Here is a 21,986-nt window from a genome sequence, read left to right on the forward strand (position 1 = left end):
TTTTGGAATCTGTAATATAGTCATGCCTAGGCACACTTGAGAATCTGCTCTTTACTTAGGATTGGATTCTTATACTGTGAATTAGCTAAGTTGCTGAAGATGCAGTTCTTTTGTACCTCGTTAATTTTAAGTAGATTTTGCTCAATTGTGGAAGATAGTCATAGTACAGAGGTTACAAATAACACCGGTGATCAAGTTAAACTGTAGACAGTCAAGCCTCCCATTCCCAGGATTTTACCAATCATGTTCCCCTTCAGTCAAAGTCAATTACCTGTCAGTTTAAAAAACTATTTGCTCAATTCCCACCTAAGAGTGACAACATTCGGTGTTTGGTTTTTTGTCCTTGCGATAGTTTGCTGAGAATGATGGTTTCCAGTTTCATCCATGTCCCTACAAAGGACATGAACTCATTATTTTTTATGGCTGCATAGTATTCCGTGGTGTATATGTCCCACATTTTCTTAATCCAGGCTATCGTTGTTGGACATTTAGATTGTTAGGGGAACATCACACACCCGGGCCTGTTGTGGGGTGGGGGGAGGGATAGCATTAGGAGATATACCTAATGCTAAATGACGAGTTAATGGGTGCAGCACACCAACATGGCACATGTATGCATATGTAACAAACCTGCACGTTGTGCACATGTACCCTAAAACTTAAAGTATAATAATAATAAAATAAAAAATAACTATTTGCAAAGACTTCTGTGTTCCAGTTGAATACACATTCTTATGATCAATGTAGAAAAAAATTTATTCCCATAATATATAGATTTTTTAAAGTCTTCCACTGTATTTTTTTCTCAGACAACTTTCCTAGTGTACCCCTGGAGTTGATGCAAAAATGCACGGTATTTTTTAAGCCTTCAATTTTATTTATTTATCTTAAAAGTACAATTCTGGGTGTCAAATGAGTTACGAGTTGAACCAGACAGAGGTATTTTATGCCTTTTCCAGTGCTTTAGCCTATGCTGTCTTCTAGAAAGGGAGAGTCAATAGGCAATTTAATTCTAATTTATCTCTCTGCCTCTAGCTTCACTCTGATATATTTTCCAATATTTTATATTAATTCAAATGTGTTTCTTCTAAGATAATAAATTTGAAAAAATACAGGTAGTACCATGTCATGTCACAATTAAAATAATTTCTTGTCAACCATGAATAAGCTTACATGAAGCCATTATAGAAATTCTGACAGTGTCCATAATTAAGTCTACGGGCAAATATAAATCTTTTGCTCATATACTCACTCAGAATTTAAGATGCTGATTTTAAAAATAAACAACTTCTAAAATTTTTTATTCCTGAATATTTTTCTTTCAATAGCCTAGACCAATGACTACTAACTTTAGGCTTTCTAAATTACAGTATAGGGCTAAGATATATTTTCTATACATTTTTTCACCCTTGTTTGCTTGACAGCAAGTTAAATTACTGCTAAACTTTGAGGTAGTGTTTTATATGTTTTCTACTGTGTTTTCAGCACAAAGAGTAATGCAGTAAGCATAGAATATATTTTATATTTAATACATTTTTGATGGACAGCATACAATCAGGAATAAATATCAACAAATTGTAAAACTTTAGTTTCAAATTCAGAAGAGTGTAATCAAAGTATGCACAATTCTCAATTTGATACAAATAAATATAGATTTTCCTTATTCATATTCAGACTTATTTATGGGTACTCAACTGACAGACTTATTCCTAAAGATTTCGTTTAAAGTCTATTTTTGTTAAGGGATAAATAGTTTTTAATAGAAATGCAAAAATAATTTTGCGGGTTGGTTTCCCAGGCTATAGCTTAGGTCAGAAAAGTTACTAGGTTTTTGTGACCAGGGATAACATTCTGTCATTTGCTCATGGTGGTTTTTGTGGGTACTCAGATTTTGAAAGTACACAGCTCCAATTTTTTTTCCTCTCCTCTGCCCAAAATTCTGTGCACCATGGCTTCAGTCCCACAGTAACCCTATGAAATAGCAAGTACACACACACACTTGCTTTCCTAGGATACTGCAGCTAGGATTGGACTTAGGACATTCCTTTACTAAATGTATTAGACTGGATTCTTCAAAGAAACAGAACCAACAGTGTGTGTGTGTGGAGAGGGAAAAGATTGATTATAGGAAACTGGCTCAGATGATTATGAAGGCTTAGTGGGTCTAAGATCTTCAGGGTAGGCTGGCAGCGTGGAAATTTAGAGAAAGTTTACTGCTCAGGTCTAAGGGCAGTCTGCTGGTGGAATTCTTCTAGCTCAAGAAGGTCAGTATTTTTCTAAGGCCTTCAACTGTTTGGATGAGGCTCACATCATGGAGGGTAATCTGCTTTACTCAAAGTCCACCGATTTAAATCTTAATCTCAACCAAAGAAAACACCCTGATAGAAACATCCAGAATAACGTTTGACCATGGGCACCATGGCCCCGCGAAGTTGATTCATAAAATTAATCATCACACTTACCACTATTTAAAGCTGGAATTTGGTAATGTTTATACCTATGATGTGGAGCATACCTACAGACAGCGACCAAGAGATCTATTAGTTGATCTTGATTAACCAAGTTAGAATTAGATAATTTTAAAAATCCATTTTAATGCTAACACTGTGAGAACCCTAATTTCTTCTTTTGAATAAATTTTTCCATGAGAGAAATGAGAGCCTGCATAATGAAGGAAGGATTGAAAATGCATTTAAAGAGTAGGACAACAACCTTGCTGTAAAATATTGCTGTAATAATTGTTAACAAGGCTTACCTTAAAAAGACATAAAAATTGTGTGTATGTGTCTGTATATAGGTAATTTAGAGTAATATGATATTTATAAGTTATAAATACCTTAACCATTACTATAACAAATTGTTCTCCATTAACTGATAATAATCTTAACAAATGGTAGAAAGTTCATCAATTGTTCCATTTTAGTGATAGCATTATTATTTTGAAAAACAAAATAATGGCGTTACAAGGGATAAAGAATACTAAATATAAGGTATTCACATAGGATACTAAAATTCTATTTTCTCTGGAGTACTATCCTCCAATTCAAGTTTTGATTTTATTATCTAATGTTATAATCTGACTATACATACACATACAGTTTTCCTCTGCAATATTCACATTCCCAAGATATCATTTGACTTCAAAAATAAGATCTGAACATGAATATATAGATACAATATCAGTGAAGGCATGGAGTTTTATGGTTAAATATGAATTAACTATACTATACAATTTTTAAATGTATTTAAGTTGAATATAGATAAGATTAATCTAGGCAAAATTGAGAAGTAATAAAATATTTTAATAGTTATGTTAATCATTCTTTTGTGTTTCTTTCCCTTCTTCACTCCTAGTTTTGGAGACCTACAAAAAATCATTTTCTAAGTAAAGCTTCTTTGGAGGATAAGATTCCTAAGCAAAATCGTGAACTGTGAATTGGAAGTCAGCCAGGTGCAGATGGAGAGAAGGCATTGAAGCCTAAGGAGCAGCATGTGCAAAGGCACAGAGGTGTGAGAAAGAATGACCTCACCAGGAAAGTGCCATTAGTCATGCTGTCACTGCTTGAAAGTTAAGAAATTGGCCGTGTTTTCATGGGAGAGCTAATGATTATATAAAATTATCGAAGAAGACAACCACAGAAGTATGTCCTGAGAGTTGAGATTCTACCAGTACTAGTTCTTCTGCTGCAGTTATTGTTATTTTGTTTAGGGATACATAATTTTAAAGCAGTGTATGTATGTGTGTGTGTGCACGTATATATAGGTACATATATATGTACCTATATATACACACACATACATATGTATATATACACATACACACATGCATATATATATCTATATATATATCTCTCTCCACAAATTTGTGTTGGATGTGTTTCTAAACTCATATTTCAAGCCAGCCAAAAAATAATGAATTTCTCTGTTTTCTTTGAAACAAAACAAATAGTAGGCTATTCATCTGACAATTCTACAAGTCCTGTATCCTACCTCCCGTCTAGTTGTCAAAAGTTCTGGAAATCTAATCATTCATTTATTGACTAAATAGACATTTATCTAATGTCTACCAGAAGCAATGGTGGAGAGTATTTTCCTATTGTGCATATTAAGTCAAGGCCCTAACCTAGAGGGTGACTTGAGGGCTTTGAAGAATTTGGGATTGAGTTTACCAATAGCTTACAGAAACAATAGTGATAAACAAGATTTGAACATGATATGAACAAGTCTTTAGGCATTCCAATGTTTACTTGCAAAGAGAAAAACTGATAAATAATAATAGCTAACATTTTCACAGCATTACTGTGAAATGTGCTAAGCACTAGTCTAGTAACTTTACATGTACTAATTTGTTTAACCTTCACAGTTATTTTCTGAGAGAGTTATTGTTATTATGTCCAATTTTTAGTTGAAGCGGATAAAGTACAGATTAGTAATATAAGTATTTTTTAATATGCTGACTAATGGACAAGTTAAGTATTCAATCAAACCTGGCAGTATGATTCAAGAGTATGTATTTTTTTCACTACTGTCCTATGCTATTGGAAGGAGAGAGTGCTTAAGATTCACAGCCTGCTAGTGATAAGAGAAAAATATTCACTGAAACTAATATCTGGTCTTGTACTCTCAGCTTGACTATGGTGTTCATCTGTTAAACATAGCATTTCACAAAATATTAACATCAGATAATATCACTATGTGACCAGGATGAATTCAAACAAAACAAGGCCACTCCATAATCCTGTCCAAACAGATAAAGCATCAGCAATATCTAAGCAACAAAAATAACCCAATTTCATCGACCATGGCTAATTGGAGCAACTGTTGCCTCTTTACTAAATATGGCACTGCCTTTGTCCAACCTCCTCCTAGATAAGGTTGATAAAGAATCAAATACCCTTGCTTCTTCAAAGCATCTAATTACAGCAAAGTGTAACTTCTCTAATTCATTGTAACATGATCTAAATAAGCCCAAGTCCTATAATCCATCTCTTTCAACAGCCTCTTTTTGAGGCATCCAGTGGCGTGCCTTCTCCCTTTTGCCACAAACAATTAACCTAACTCATTCAACCACACATGTATTCCTGATGGTCTCTGTCTGGAGTAACTAAATTGTCATCCTAGAATTGGAAATGGAGTTCATTGTGATACTAAGTAGTGACGTGGAATGAAGTGACTACACACACGCACACAAAAAAAAAGATAAAAAAGAATGAATAAATAAATAAATAAATAAAGACAAATGTAAAGATGAGAGAGGGATAAGAAGAAAGAGAGAGAGAAAGAGAGAGAGAATAATTCCTCAGGCTGCATTTAGTGCTAGGGGATGGAGGGCAATTATTTTGTTAATTATACATTTTTTAACCATTGCTTCTCAAACCTTAGTATCCATAACTACATGTTATATGACCTGACTCTAAGGCAGGTGTTTTTCAGTGACCTATTTTAACATTTCTCCCTCATTGGAGAGACAATGATACTCCACCAATACAGAAATATATCATATTTCTGGGTAAGAAGTCTTTTCTGGAGTCAACAGAGTGTCACACAAACACAATCAACTCCACAAATACATGAAATAAGCCTTAATCAGTAAAATTCAGATACTAAATAAAACCTATTCCGAAAATATATATCTGTCATATATGGTATGGAAAAAATCAGAATTGGCTTAAATAATACAAAAATTTAGAATCTCCCTTTCAAGTTGTATATGCCTATTTCTCAGTAAAATTATGTTGAAATATTTCAGTTATAGTTCAGGGTTAAAGCATAAAAAGCTAATCATTATTAATGTATGCATAGAGCATATTTATATTATTACTTTCACATTAATAATTATGTCATATTGTGAGGCTGGAAAGGATATGTCCAAAAGTTCACAGTTGCCCATTTTTCTCCTTAAGAAAACGCTGTTAATAAATACACAGCTCTTGCTCAAGAGAAAGGACTTTAAAGTTCCTTTGCTAACCTAGTTTTCTCCAGTGATGAGATCACCAGGTCAGTTCATTGTCATCTCAAATAAAAGTCAAACTGAAACATCTGATGTAATTAGATCCACTGTAATTTTCATCAAAAATTGTTTTTAGTAAATCTTTCTTCAACATATTTATTTTAAGAGGTGAAATGTACAGTGTATTGCCCTTTGCTCCTCCGGTTCAATACATAGGAGAAAGCAAATTGAACTGATCTGAAAATTTATGAATAACTTACTGATGTTACCCAACTCAACATAAAACACTCCAATTATATTTTAGCCTTTGAATGTACAGTCTACAAGCAACAGCCCACCTGAGCTGATAAACAAAGCAAACGGGGCACCAGCAACTCCTTCCTCCATAATATTTGAGAGAAACAAATTCCACAGAAAGCAAATCAGACCCTTCTCTACTGATTTCATGTAGAGATTTAATGCAAAATGAGAAATACATCTTTGTTCTTCTAACACTCAATTCAATGACTCTTCTGCCGTGTGTGTGTGTGTGTGTGTGTGTGTGTGTGTACACACACGCATATAGGGATTCATGCATATATTTTGGTTGGATTTTTAAACAAAGTAATTTAATATGACTAAGCTATATATGATTATATGCTTTCTATGGAATATAATGCATACTAAAACATAGATTTGCAAATAAGTCACCAATTACATTCATTTAATAATTAAGAATCCTCTCAGGTAGACCTAGAAACATAGATTCAATTATAACACCATCTATAATGACAGGAAACATCAAGTATTATCTGGAATTTAGTCTTTGGGCAATGATGTACTCTGAATAAATGAAAAAGTGGGGTTGCACAAATGTGGGCATTTAATTGGGAAAAGGAGAACAATAAGATTTGACATACATTTTTATTTTACCTAACGTACATCTTCTCTTGCTTTATGATCAGTGTGATACCAAAAAAATGCATTATCAATGACATTTAAATACAGGTTGGGTTTCTTTGCATTTCAGCAAAGATGGTATAAAATTTAAATTTAATATCAAGCTGGATTTTATAGAAAACTATAGAGAAGTCGGTTGACAGTCTACTTTATTACTTTTAAAAGTACATACATTACTTTTCTCTGATTGATGTAAGAATTTTTTCTCATATCTGCTTTTTTCTCATTAATATTGATTGACAAATTATAATTGTATACATTTATGAGATGCAACATATTTTCATATATGTATACTATATTGCATGATTAAATCAAGCTAATTATTATATTCATCACCTCACTTACCTTTCATTTTTTATGGTGAGACATTTGAAATGTATTCTCTTAGTTATTTTTTACATTATTATTAACTATGGTCACCCTGCTGTGCCATATATCTCTAAAACCATTTCTCCTATCTGGAACTGTGTACCCATTGATCATTAACTCCCTATTCCTTCCCAAATCTAGCTTTAAGTGTTCTTTATGAACTTAACGAATTCATTGTGTACTTCACAATGTTAAAAGATTTTATATGTTCTTTACATATATTTATCCTACAAAAAATAAACAGAATCTTTCCAATTACGTAGGTTGAAGTCTTCGACCAGTTTGGAAATGCTCAGCAAATATCATTTCAAATATTTCTTTTGATCTATTCTTTTCTCTCACCTGTGACTACATTATCTGAGATTACAAATTCATATTTTTATTGTTTCTTATATATTTTATGTTCTTGTTTAGTTTCTTCTATTCTTTCCTGTCTACATGCTTAAGTTTTTATATTCTCTGAAAACCTGTTCTTCAAAGTCACTAGTCATGTCTGTTATTCTTCTGAATTTATTAAAACTAATGAGTTCTTAATTTTGCATATCAAGTTTTATAATATATAATTTCCATTTGAGTTTTAATAGATTCAGTTATCTCATCGGTCTCCACATATTGTCATCTATTTTCCCACCTTTTAACTGTTTTCTAATACAAGTTTGTTATAGTTATGTTATAGTCTCTTTCATGTAACTCCAATAGCTCAATCAACTGTAGTTTTTTCTCTCTATATATTATTCTCTCTTTGCCTCTTATATTTAGGCCATGTCGATTTATTTCCTTGGTACACCTAATATATGTTTCTAATATTTAATACTGAAAATTGTGTCTTAAAATCTTGTAGGTTCCCAATGCTATCATCTTTCTCCAGTGAGGGTTAATCTATCTCTCTGCTAGGCAGAGATTGTAATGGCTGCTCACCTTGATCAGGACTGAGCTGACTCAAGAGTGAGGTGTAGCTCTGGTGAATTTCAGCATACCTCTGGTGACTGCATGACCGTCTATGGCTTTCAAATGAGAATCTGTTGTATACCCCACAGCCTATCCTGCTAATATTTGTCTTAAGAGGTAACTCTGATTTTCAGATAATTTCCATCTTTGAAAAAAAAAAAAACTAGAATACAGAGGAACTATGTGTTCTATGACAGAATTGAAGTAAATATATAACAAGAGTAAACTATTTTTGATAAAGAAGAAATAAAGGGCTGTGCAGGCAAGCAAAGATAATTTATTTTCTGAAAACCTGAACTAAAAAATAGTTATTATTATTATTATTATACTGTAAGTTCTGGGATACACGTGCAGAATGTGCAGGTTTGTTACATAGATAGGCATTTGCCATGGTGGTTTGCTGCACCCATCAACCTGTCATCTCCATTAGGTACATCTCCTAATGCTATCCCTCCTTTTGCCCCCCATACCCCCAACAGGCCCCAATGTGTATGATGTTCCCCTCCCTGTGTCCATATGTTCTCATTGTTCACCTCCAACTTATGAGTGAGAACATGAGGTGTTTAGTTTTCTGTCCCTATGTTAGTTTGCTGAGAATGATGGCTTCCAGCTTCATCCATGTTGCTGCAAAGGAGATGAACTCATTCTTTTTTATGGCTGCATAGTATTCCATGGTGTATATGTGCCACATTTTCTTTATCCAGTCTATCATTGATGGGCATTTGAGTTGGTTCCAAGTTTTTGCTACTGTGAACAGTGCTGCAATAAACACACATGTGCATGTGTCTTTATAGTAGAATGATTTATAACCCTTTGGGTGTATACCCAGTAATGGGGTTACTGGGTCAAATCATATTTCTGGTTATAGATCCTTGAGGAATCGCCACACTGTCTTCCACAATGGTTGAACTAATTTATACTCCCACCAACACTGTAAAAGTGTTCCTATTTCTCCACATCCTGTCCAGCATCTGTTGTTTCCTGACTTTTTAATGATCACCATTCTAACTGGTGTGAGATGGTATCTTATTGTGGTTTTGATTTGCATTTCTCTAATGACCACTGATGATAAGCTTTTTTTGATATTTTTTTGCCGCATAAATGTCTTATTTTGAGAAAACTGTCTGTTCGCATCTTTCCCCCACTTTTTGATGGGGTTGTTTTTTTCTTGTAAATTTGTTTAAGTTCCTTGTAGATTCTGGATATTAGCCCTTTGTCAGATGGGTAGATTGCAAAAATTTTCTCCCATTCTGTAGGTTGCCTGTTCACTCTGACGATAGTTTCTTTTGCTGGGCAGAAGGTCTTTAGTTTAATTAGATCCCGTTTGTCAATTTTGTCTTCTGTTGCAATTGCTTTTGGTGTTTTACTCATGAAGTCTTTGCCCATATATATATCCTGAATAGTATTGCCTAGGTTATCTTCTAGGGTTTGTGTGGTTTTAGGTCTTACATTTAAGTCTTTATTCCATCTTGAGTTAATTTTTGTATAAGGTGTAAGGAAGGGGCCCAGTTTCAGTCTTCTGCATATGGCTAGCCAGTTTTCCCAACGACCTTTAATAAATATTGAATCCTTTCTCCATTGCTTGTTTTTGTCAGGTTTGTCAAAGATCAGATGTTTGTACATGGGTGGTGTTATTTCTGAGGTCTCTGCTCTGTTCCATTGGTCTATATGTCTGTTTTGGTACCAGTACCCTGCTATTTTAGTTACTGTAGCCTTGTAGTATAGTTTGAAGTCAGGTAGTTTGCTGCCTCCAGCTTTGTTCCTTTTACTTAGGATTGTCTTGGCTATACGTGCTCTTTTTTGGTTCCATATGAAATTTAAAGTAGTTTTTTTTTAAATTCTGTGAAGAAAATCAATGGTTGCTTGATGGGAATAGCATTGAATCTATAAATTACTTTGGCCATTATGGTCATTTTCGCAATATTGATTCACACTATCGATGAACATGGAATATTTTTCCATTTGTTTTGTCCTCTCTTATTTCTTTGAGAAGTGGTTTGTAGTTCTCCTTGAAGGGGTCCTTCGCATTCCTTGAAAGTTGTATTCCTAGGTATTTTATTCTCTTTGTAGCAATTATGAATGAAAGTTCACTCATGATTTGGCTGTATGTTTGTCTATAATTGGTGTATAGTAATGCTTGTGATTTTTGCACATTGATATTGTATCCTGAGACTTTGCTGAAGTTGCTTCTCAGTTTAAGGAGTTTTTGGGCTGAGATGATGGGGTTGTCTAAATATACAATCATGTCATCTGCAAACAGAGATAATTTGACTTCCTCTCTTCCTATTTGAATATGCTTTCTTTCTTTCTCTTGCCTGATTGCCCTGAACAGAACTTCCAATACTATGTTGAATAGGGGTGGTGAGAGTATATCCTTGTCTTGTGCTGGTTGGTTTTCAAAGGAATGTTTCCAGCTTTTGCCCATTCAGTATGATATTGGCTGTGGGTTCGTCATAAATAGCTCTCATTATTTTGAGATATGTTCAATCAATACCTAGTTCATTGAGTGTTTTTAGCATGAATGGGTGTTGAATTTTATCAAAGGCCTTTTTGGCATCTATTGAGATCATCATGTGATCTTTGTCATTAGCTGTTTATGTGATGAATTATGTTTATTGATTTGTGTATGTTGAACCAGCCTTGCATCCTAGAGATGAAGCCAACTTGATCGTGGTGGATAAGCTTTTTGATGTGCTGCTGGATTTGGTTTGCCAGTATTTTATTGAGGATTTTTGCATCATTGTTCATCAGGGATACTGACCTGAAAGTTTCTTGTTTTCTTGTGTCTCTGCCAGGTTTTGGTATCAGGATGATGCCAGCCTCATAAAATGAGTTAGGGAGGAGTCCCTCTTTCTCTATTGTTTGGAATAGTTTCAGAAGGAATGGTACCGCTCCTCTTTGTACTTTTGGTAGAATTCAGCTGTGAATCCATCTGTTCCTGAGCTTTTTTTTTTTATTGATATGCTATTAATTACTGCCTCAATTTCAGAACTTGTTATTTGTCTATTCAGGGATTCGACTTCTTCCTGCTTTAGTCTTGGGAGGGTTTATGTGTCCAGGAATTTATCAATTTCTTCTAGATATTCTAGTTTATTTGCGTAGAGGTGTTTATAGTATTCTCTGATGTTAGTTTGTATTTCTGTGGGATCAGTGGTGATATCCTGCTTTCTCATGCAGGCATTTAGTGCTACAGATTTCCCTCTAAACACTGCCTTAGCTGTGCCCCAGAGATTCTGGTACGTTATGTCTTTGCTCTCATTGGTTTCAAAGAACACATTTATTTCTGCCTTAATTTTGTTATATACCCAGTAGTCATTCAGGAGCAGGTTGTTCAGTTTCCATGTAGTTGTGCAGTTCTGAGTGAGTTTTTTAATCCTGAGTTCTAATTTGATTGCTCTGTGCTCTGAGAGACTGTTATACTTTCCATTCTTTTGCATTTGCTGAGGAGTGTTGTACTTCCAATTATGAGGTCAATTTTAGAATAAGTGCTATGTGGTGCTGAGAAGAATGTACATTCTGTTGATTTGGGGTGGAAACTTCTGTAGATGTCTATTAGGTCCGCTTGGTCCAGAGCTGAGTTCAAGTCCTGAATACCCTTGTTAATTTTCTGTCTCATTGATCTGTCTAATATCAACAGTGGGTGTTAAAGTCTCCCATTATTATTGTGTGGGAGTCTAAGTCTCTTTGTAGGTCTCTAAGAACTTGCTTTATGAATCTGGGTGCTCCTGTATTGGGTGCATATATATTTAGGATAGTTAGCTTTTCTTGTTGCATTGATCTGTTTATCATTATAAAATGCCCTTCTTTGTCTTTTTTGATCTTTGCTGGTTTAAAGTCTATTTTTTCAGAGCCTAGAATTGCAACCCCTGCTTTTTTTTTTCTTTCCATTTGCTTGGTAAATATTCCTCCATCTTTATTATTCTGAGCCTATATGTGTCTTAGCATGTGAGATGCGTCTCCTGAATACAGCACACTAATGGGCCTTGACTCTATCCAATTTGCCAGTCTGTGTCTTTTAATTGGGGCATTTCACCCATTTACATTTAAGGTTAATATTGTTATGTGTGAATTCTTAGGTCAAATAAAAATCAATATGTAATGTACCACGGCTAGTGGATTACAGCTAAATACATTTTTAGAGGGACATTTATAACTTAAAACATATAGATTAGAAAAGAAGAAATCATGAATAACGCATGTCAATAATCGAAAACACAGTTATTAATTTGGAATCATCAATAAATTCATCAGGCAATTACACACATAAAAAATAAGTGTATAATCAAGCAATTATACAGACAAAAAATAAGAGTATGCAGTTGTTAATATTTGGAGTAAAAGAGGACACATAATTATAGAACCAACGTATAATAAACAATGAGAATATATTATGAATGACTGTATATAATTTGGAATATTTTGAGGAAGAACATAAATTCTTTAAAAAACACAACTTACCAAAATTAATACCAGAAAAAGTAGTTCCAAGCCTTCCATATGTATTTAAGAAAATTAACCTATGTATACGTCTTTCCCACAAACAAATAAAAATTCAGGGTAACTTGCTTCTCTAACAAATTATTTCTAATTGTGAAAGAAAAAACAACAATTTTACATGAACTTTCACAGAAAAGGAGGGAATCATTCTCAAGTCAAAGGACAGCATAACTGGCAATAATATAACAAGGGAAAAAATACACATGATCCTTCTCATGCAAATAGTTGTAAATTCTTAAAAAAAAGTTGAAAATTAGGTCCAATTATATTTTTAAAAAGAGGAAAGTGAAGTTTAGTCTATGAATGCAAGTAAAGTTAAATATAAAAAATAAATCAGTTTAATCTACCACATAAAGAGAAATAAGGAAAAATGTATCATCATCACAATATATGAAGAATAAACTTTTAACAGTACTTCACATCCATTGATAGTTAAAATAAATGTTTGACTTAAAAGAAATAGAAAGAAAATCCCTTACTCTGATATATAGTAGTATTCTCAACAGGACTAAAACTAGTATGATTAACACTCAATTAATACTTTTACATGAGTTTAGGAAGAATTAGCATGCACACAGTCACAAATATAATAAATAAAATGGATTGGATTGTTCTCATTCACATAAAGTTGAGCAAAAGGACACAAAGGCAACATTGTGTGTACAGTGTGAGTTCATTTATATAAATCTTAAAAATGGACAAAATGAATCTTTGGTGGAGAGGTTATAAAAGTAGATGCATTTGAGTGTTCAGTGACTGAATGGGTCCTGGGAGCTGGGAGTCTTCTGAGATGCTGCAGTGTCCTATATTTTGATCAGCATGCTGGTTACATGGATGTGTTCCCTGTAAAAATCATGACTTGTATACTTTTCTGTATGTATGTTATTCTTCAATACAACATAAGTATTAAAAGAAGAAGTATGTTTACTTCAAAAGAATAATTGCTATGAATGAAATCAAATTGTTGTTCCCCCTGTGTACACTCTGAATTTTTCAGCAGGTAACAGCTTGCTTACAAAAGAGATGATGAATCTTTTTGAAGAATTCAAGTTGTAGAAGTTTAAGTCTGTGGCCTATGTCTTACAATCAGTAGGGAATATAATATTAAGTGCTAATTGAGTACTTAAAATGTCTATTTCAAGAAAGTGAAAATTATTGCTTATAGAGAATTAACCACAAAACAATATTGAGATATACGACAATGATATGTTAATTATTACATTATTTTCCTTTTCTTCTTTGTTGTTATCAATAAATGGCTCAAGATTTTTCTTAGATCTTCACCTTGTTTCCAATTTTCATAGATATAGCCATATTTCTATCAAAATTCAGTAGGGCTAAGTGCCTGGTACTCAAAGCTTATTCTGTGGGCCCTTTGAAAAGTAAAATTTACAATATGGTCTTTCAAATTTTTCCGTTAATGAAACCGCTGGACAATATCTAGGATATACGCAATATGTATTAAATGCTTGATATCATAAATTATATTTTGGGAAATGTGCAAGTATGAGTTTGCGTGTATAAGTATGTATGTGTTGGAAAGAGAAGAGAGTTATAATAAGAAAGCAATGAAGCAAAAGGGTGACAGAATAAGTGACTGAGTAGAAGAATATAGTACTCTATTTAAAAATTTCAGTTCCTTCCATATGGGGATAATTTATTTCCTCCCTTTAGTTTTACTGTAGGCCCATAACAGAAATGAAATTCCAACTGTTTTAGATAAAACCTAGCCAATAAATTTGTTTTAATGTATGAGAAAGACTTATATTAAGAGTATTATATTAGTAATAATTATTCTTTCTTAAATATAAGAAAATGTCATTCATTTGGTATTTTAAAGTTTTTGATCCACTTAGATTTACAGGACTATAATTTATATAATTATTAAATATTTATATAGTTATATGGTTATTTAAATAAATTCCCTTGGCATACAAGTGTTATGAAATGTCAACCAATGTCCTCTGCCATTAATAATGGATATCAATGGTGGTGCGTGCCTGTAGTCCCAGCTACTCGGCAGGCTGAGGCAGGAGAATTGCTTGAACTCGGGAGGTGGAGGTTGCAGTGAGCCAAGATCGTGCTACTGCATTCCAGCCTGGGGACACAGCAAGACTCCATCTCAAAAAAAAAAAAAATGGATGTCAGTAAACTTTTCTGAGTTACAAAAAATAAGTAGATAGACTTTTCTGAATCTTATTTTTTTCTAAAATACATTATTTATTAAAATTTTATTTCCGAAGGCATGCTAGAATATTTTAGTAGAGAAGGGGTTTCATCATGTTGCCCAGGCTGGTCTCAAACTCCTGAGGTCAAGCGATCCACCTGCCTCGGCCTTTCAAAGTGATGGGATTACAGGCATGAGCTACTGTGTCTGGCCAGCATTCGTTGTTTCTCATTTTAACTCACTTATTTGAACATTTCAGTTTCTGTGTTTAAAACGTTATTAAATTATTTTTTATGATTTCTCCATATATTATTCTGAATACTTTGACCTTTCCACCAGTCAGATACACTGTAATATGAAATTGAGAAATAAAGCATTTTTTTTTTTTTTTTTTTTTTTTGAGACGGAGTCTCGCTCTGTCGCCCAGGCTGGAGTGCAGTGGCGCGATCTTGGCTCACTGCAAGCTCCGCCTCCCGGGTTCACGCCATTCTCCTGCCTCAGCCTCCCGAGTAGCTGGGACTACAGGCGCCCGCTACCACGCCCGGCTAATTTTTTTTTTTGTATTTTTAGTAGAGACGGGGTTTCACCGTGTTAGCCAGGACGGTCTCGATCTCCTGACCTCGTGATCCGCCCGCCTCGGCCTCCCAAAGTGCTGGGATTACAGGCGTGAGCCACCGCGCCCGGCCAGCATTTTTAATTCATATAATATATATTCAACATTGATTTCTTAAATTTAATTGAATAAAATTTTCATTTTTGAACTATAAAATAATTTTTAAATAAATTTTTAAATAGTATATCTCAATGTGCACCTTTTAAAACATAGAATGAGTGTTACTACTGAAATAATAATCATTTTTATTTAAGGGAAAGTCAAAGATTAAAGGTTACCTATATTTTAAAAAGGAGAGGTGAAGAAAAGTAGGCAACTAAATTGGAGAAGGTTAGAGTTAATTCTCCCTTTTATAGCACAATTTTCTATACACGATTATTTACTTACTCTTATATCAGTTTGAATTCTCCAGATATGTTTCCAAAAGTTCATATTACTTCCCATTAAAATTTAGGCAAAAATGTTGTCATTTTTTGAAGCCCAGATGGCATACTAAACGATCTGTAAATTATTAACTTTTATTCAGTAGAGTATCATATTGAATAACATAAACATAACAAGGTGGGTAATAGGGAGAAAGTGGTTTTTTCAATAGTTTTTATGAACATATCAAAGTTTCATAATAATTAAATAGCAAAAACTCTTTCCATAACAGACATAAAAAATTAATTAGTGCATGAAGTATATGGAGGTGAAGCCATATTTGTGAGAGTTTTCTTTTAAGAACTTACTGTTAACAATTTTATTTCTTTTATTCCTCTTATACTACAACAGTTACGTCCCTTGGATTTTTCTTTACCGTGTCTAATATGCTGATGATAATATGAAAAAAAAGACCTGATTTGATTATTTTAACTCTTAGCCTCTCCTTGTAAGGTCTTCACCTCTGGTAATCAACCAGTACTTGATAGCAACAGTTAAATCAGTTTATCATCATCTACCCCACGTGCCTATTATGTTTTCATTTCAGAAGAATTGCATATGAGATAATCCTGAGTATACTTCTTTATATCTTATTCCTTCGCACATAGTATCACAAGTGAGGGGGAGAATAAGATCTATTTATTTTAGGCTGCTAAAATGCTCTGCATTAAATAACTGTTTTTTTTTCAAATTAAAATTATAAAGACAGTTCTTACATTTGGAAAATACATTGTAAGTTTAAATGTTTATTGATTACATAAGGCTGACTTAGCTCTCATCCATTGAGTTCTTAGCATGGGCCAGACACTGTGCTCTATATTTTGCTATGTATTAAATATAATGCCTTTGATGAGGCAAGTATGATTATCCTCATTTTACATACGGTATACTAGGCTCCTGAATGCTATTTTAAGGTATCAAAGTAATGAGACTTAGAGCCAGCATTTAAACTCAAGGGCTTGAAAAGATATGCTGTATTGAGGCCTGAGCTTGTGCAGATTCGGGTTAACCTGAACTTTCTCTGCACGGTTAAGTTCAAGTAATACAGATATGTATCATATACCTTGATCTCTCAATTCTCAGAACAAATGAACAAGATATTTTTACAATGATATTATATTCTGTATAGTTTCTTACAGAACTACAAATTTCAGTTGACATGCCTACCATACTATCGTTTACACATCTTTTATGATAATAAAGATAGAAACAATTCAATTTATATATCATGCCACAATTCACACAATTTGTAAAACTATTCTCACACATCTAATATATCACAATAAAATGAAACTTAATGGAGTGTTATGTGATGATGGCAGTGTAACCCGTTCAAGGCCTCTGGTTCAAGTCACCAATTCCAGTATGTTAATACGATATGGAGAGAGTCAACTAGAATGCTGTTATTTGTCTTTCTTTACTCTAGATAAAACAAGAGCCTGGCACCCAGCATGGGTCATTTCCAGCACAAGTATCATAACATGACTTACAGCACACCTGTCTCACAGAGATCCCTGGTCCGAGAAAGGAAGATAAGTAGAAACATGAAGGGTAAGACAAGTCTCCCTGAGCCTCAAAAATCAGAATGAATGGCCTCAGCCCATCCCAAACCAAGATGAGGAGAAATTCAGGAGACTGGTGAGTAAAGAGACCTTCTCCATGTACTGTCATAAAGAACTGAAAAACTTCCTGCTGCAATACTTTACAAGTACATCTTAGACTGTATCTGGACTTTTTTCCGAGGACACCTAGCAGGCAATCCTGAACTCTTGTGAGTTTACATTCACAAGAATAGACTCCTGATCTTCAGAGTTTGGAGAATTTAAACATTTAAAAAATTCTTATTAAAAATACATACAATAAAAGATAAAATATGATAAATATTTTAAATAAATAATATAATTTGGTTTTAAAAAATTGTAATTATCAAGAGCTGGAAGGTCTGGTAGCAAAAATGGAAATAAAAGGCACTGTTGTAAAATAAGCAGGATTGGCCATGATTTAATCTAGGGGGTCTGAAGTTGTAAATATGAATAATAAAGGAGTAATATAACATTACTCACAAGCAATATGTTAAAATATCAATTGTCATACTGTATATACATCATTTATAAGGGGAAGATTCAAAATATAAAGCCATGGAATTTTAAAAGCATTGAAAAAACTGAGGCAAACACTAATAAAAAGCTAATGATATAATAACAGAGATATATATTCACACACAAACAAGACATATATGTGTATGTGTATATATACATATATATTCATTAGGCATATATGTATCAATGTATGTGTATATACATAAATTAGTCTGGAAACAAGGAGAGCTGGCAGTGAAGTGGAACAGTAGGCATTCTCCTATGTTGCTGGTTGGTATGTATTTTGATAACACTACTTTAGAGAGAAATTTGCCTGATGATATCTAGTAAAGATTTTATGTACGAGTTCTGTAATCCAACAACTGCCCTTCTAGATATAATGCACTGGAGAAACTCTCATAGATGCACTCAAAGAAATGTATGGAAAATGTTCATTACAAAACTGTATTATCAAAACATTTGAAGCAGTCTACATTTGTAGGATATTGTGGTGATGCCTGGTGAAAGCATTAAAATTGCTGAAAGTAGAATTATATGCATAAACATGTATACATCTCAACTTCCAAAAATAAAGTTGACAATGATATGTGTACATTATAATACACACACTAATGCAAGAACACAACAGCACACATGTATATGATGAAAAAACAGGCAAAATTAGACCACGTACTGTTTGTGGGTAACTAGTTATTTAATAAAATGATCTAATGATGTATGCAAATGATAAACAACAAATTTAGGAGTGCTGTTACCTATGCTTTGGGTCAAGAGATGACGGGGTTGAGACTAGGAACTGTAGGGAAAATGGCTGTGTTTTGGTGAGGAGTAGGCTGAGTCAGACATCCAGTACACCATGACACAGTGGATTTGGAGTGCAGGCGCACAACCCCGTGCATTATGTAGCCATTTAATGTAACCTGTTTGTGTGAGCTCATACCTGGCTTTGGGCCACTATTGTCTGTGAGTAATATAGCTGCACTGCTGACTCTGTAGAGTGGGGATAGAAGAAGAGAGCCATGTCCCACCTGCCTATAGTCCCTTGAGTGATCTTTCAGCAACCCACCACCTGTCCACCAAATCCCCTTGGACCTGCTTGGTTTGGAACCTGACAGGAACAAATATACATGCTACATTAATTTTACCTAATATGTTTATTTCTTTAAAGAAAAATCAAGATCAGAAAATAACATGACCAAAAAAAAAAAAAAAAAAGAAAACAACAGAAGAGAATCCTGCAATCAAAGACAAGAATCAGGATAATTAGCCTCCTCCAGGTGATAACTTGAATAAATAAATTAAAAACACTCATAAGTTTTAAGTACAGCATGTTCATAAAGTTTCACTAGAATGTTTTTTAAAAATGTGTCTCCATTCTGCAAGGAAAATAGTATCTAACAAGACTCAAATTAGCAGACTGAAAAAACAAGTGGTAAAAATATTTAAATTCACAGAAAAAGAGAAAAAATATAAGAACCATGAGGCTTGAAAAAGTAGGTGATAAACTCAATGACTTAGCATGCACAGGATAACAATTATATCAGGAGACAAGAAAACAGATAAAAGGAGAGAGATATGTTAAGGGAATAACAGATGAAATTCCTCAGAGCTCATAAAATACCTAAGTCTGTGTGTTGAAGTGGTCATCTAATTCCAGACAGGACTAATGAGAGAAAATACAAATCTTGGCAGATCCTAGAAAAATTCCTGACATTAAAAAAAAATTTTAAGTAAAAATTTCCTGTTCCTAATGGCACATCAGATGCAAGTGAACTCTCAAACATTTCTAGTTTATAGGTGTATTACTGCTGCATTTCTGGAAAGCAATCTGTTAACGTCGCTTAAAATAAGACGCACATCCCCATCCTTCTTCCCTGTAGTCCTATCCGTGGGAATCTATCACAAAGAACTTCAAAAAATACAAATGGCTGAGAATATAATTATGTTTATCACTTTATCACAGCACTGTATCTGTGGTATTCCAGTAAATCCATTGATAAAGAAATTATCAGAAAATAATGGTACATCAACACATTTGGATATTATGAAACTAATAGAAAAGTAGTATAAAATATACCAGTTGACTTCAAGGATTATTCATGAGATATTAACTTAGAAAAAAATTATATAAAAACAATTTTGTATATCGTATAGTATTTTTAAAAGGCAAGTAACACTAAATTAGTATATGTATATTAATATATCTGTTCCTATGTTTATAGATATTACAAAAATATATGCATACAAAATACTCATATGAGAGAGCATAAATAAAAGTGAAGGACGGTACACTTAAGCTGCTAATGTTGGTTGTGAGTTGTAATGCAATTTGAAAAGAACAGGAAAGGTTGAATGAATTGTGATGACAGAAGAAAAGAGATGCTTCTTGGAAAGGAAACATGCATAGTATAATACCTTTGGTATACACTTTCATACATGTGTATAGATCAAGAAATAGTATGTAAATATATAAATGATAGTTAATATTTATAGAGATATATGTCTAAATAGAATAATCTGATAAAAATAAATTTAGATCTAAATCTATGAACTTTTAAGGGTAACAATGTTAGGTGACGTAAGCAGATTGCATATATTGTGTATTTTTTTTTAGCAAAACAGAAACAAATAATCTATGAGAGTCAGAGTTGTATTTATTTGCATTGGCAAGGATATGCTCAATGATATAAATGTGTGTTACCTCTAGACCAACATAAAGTGGGTCAGAAATGATTAGTTAGCTCTGCCAGTATTCATTTTGTTACTTGATTTTTAAGTACTGAAACGATAGTTTATAAAGTTTTTAACTTGAAAATCCTTAAATTAAAAAAACTAAAATTACTCAAAAAATTTTTAAAGAGTTTAAACTTAAATGTTATCCAATTCCACTGTAAAAAATGAGTTTATACTTAACTTGATAAAAATATAGCCATTGTATTACAGGTGAAAAATCCTGAGAGGCACTATGGCACAATGATTCTGGTTCAAGTTGTAGAATCAGAGGGGCTGAGATTAAATCAAATTTTTGTCACACACTACCTGTCTCTGGTCCATACTATCTTGGTAATCTTTCAAAACTATCCAATTGCTTTGTGGACCACTTTCCTTCTGTGTAGAATGAGAATAATAAGATGAAACATGAGGATAATAATAGATGACTAATATAAGATACATGAAACTCTCAAACAGACTGACACACATTAAATGCCAAATGCAGGTTTGTTATTATAATTAAGAATAAATCTGCAGTAAAAATAAGGAAGAGGGACAACTAACAGTGGCTCAGTGCACATGACATGTGTATTACAAACTTCAGCAGACTCACAAACATTCTCTATGATGTGTTCATTAGCAAAAGTGTTTTGGCAACTCAAATATATGTGTCCTTAGGATCATTTCATAAGAAAAATATTCAGATAGGCTAAGGGACTTACCATTGTCACTCAGATTGTCTGTCTCCAAATATGGATTTCCAATTTTTGGTCTAATGATCACACACCTCAGACATTTTTTAAATCATTGGTTCAGTGATCACACACCTGAGACATTTTTTAAAAGCCACATTACAGATGTTTATGAATATACATTAGGATGTGTCTTTTGCATGTTTGAATAAGGCAGTTTGAACATATTTGGCCCTTGATTTCAAAAATGTATAATATTGTTATTTATTGATTACATGTTTACATATAGTTTACCCTTTGCTTACAGTAGGCAAATGTCAATTTCAAATTGTTCAATTATTACTAATATTTTATTACTTTTTAGTTATAATCTTCAAATATACAAATTATCTTCAAATATTGGTTGTAACAGTAACCAGGGCTTGTCAATGCAGTTAAGTATTGGGAAAAGTAAATATACATCTGGCTGTGCTCATGGTGGCATCTTATCTAGACAGAGACAAACAGAGCTGATTTAACATTTAATCCTGTGTAAATCTACTTCGGTTATACAGAAGTAGTCAAGGTCATGTCCCTT

Source organism: Pan troglodytes, chromosome 14, assembly GCF_028858775.2.
Source record: "Pan troglodytes isolate AG18354 chromosome 14, NHGRI_mPanTro3-v2.0_pri, whole genome shotgun sequence".
NCBI classification, from domain to species: Eukaryota; Metazoa; Chordata; class Mammalia; order Primates; family Hominidae; genus Pan; species Pan troglodytes.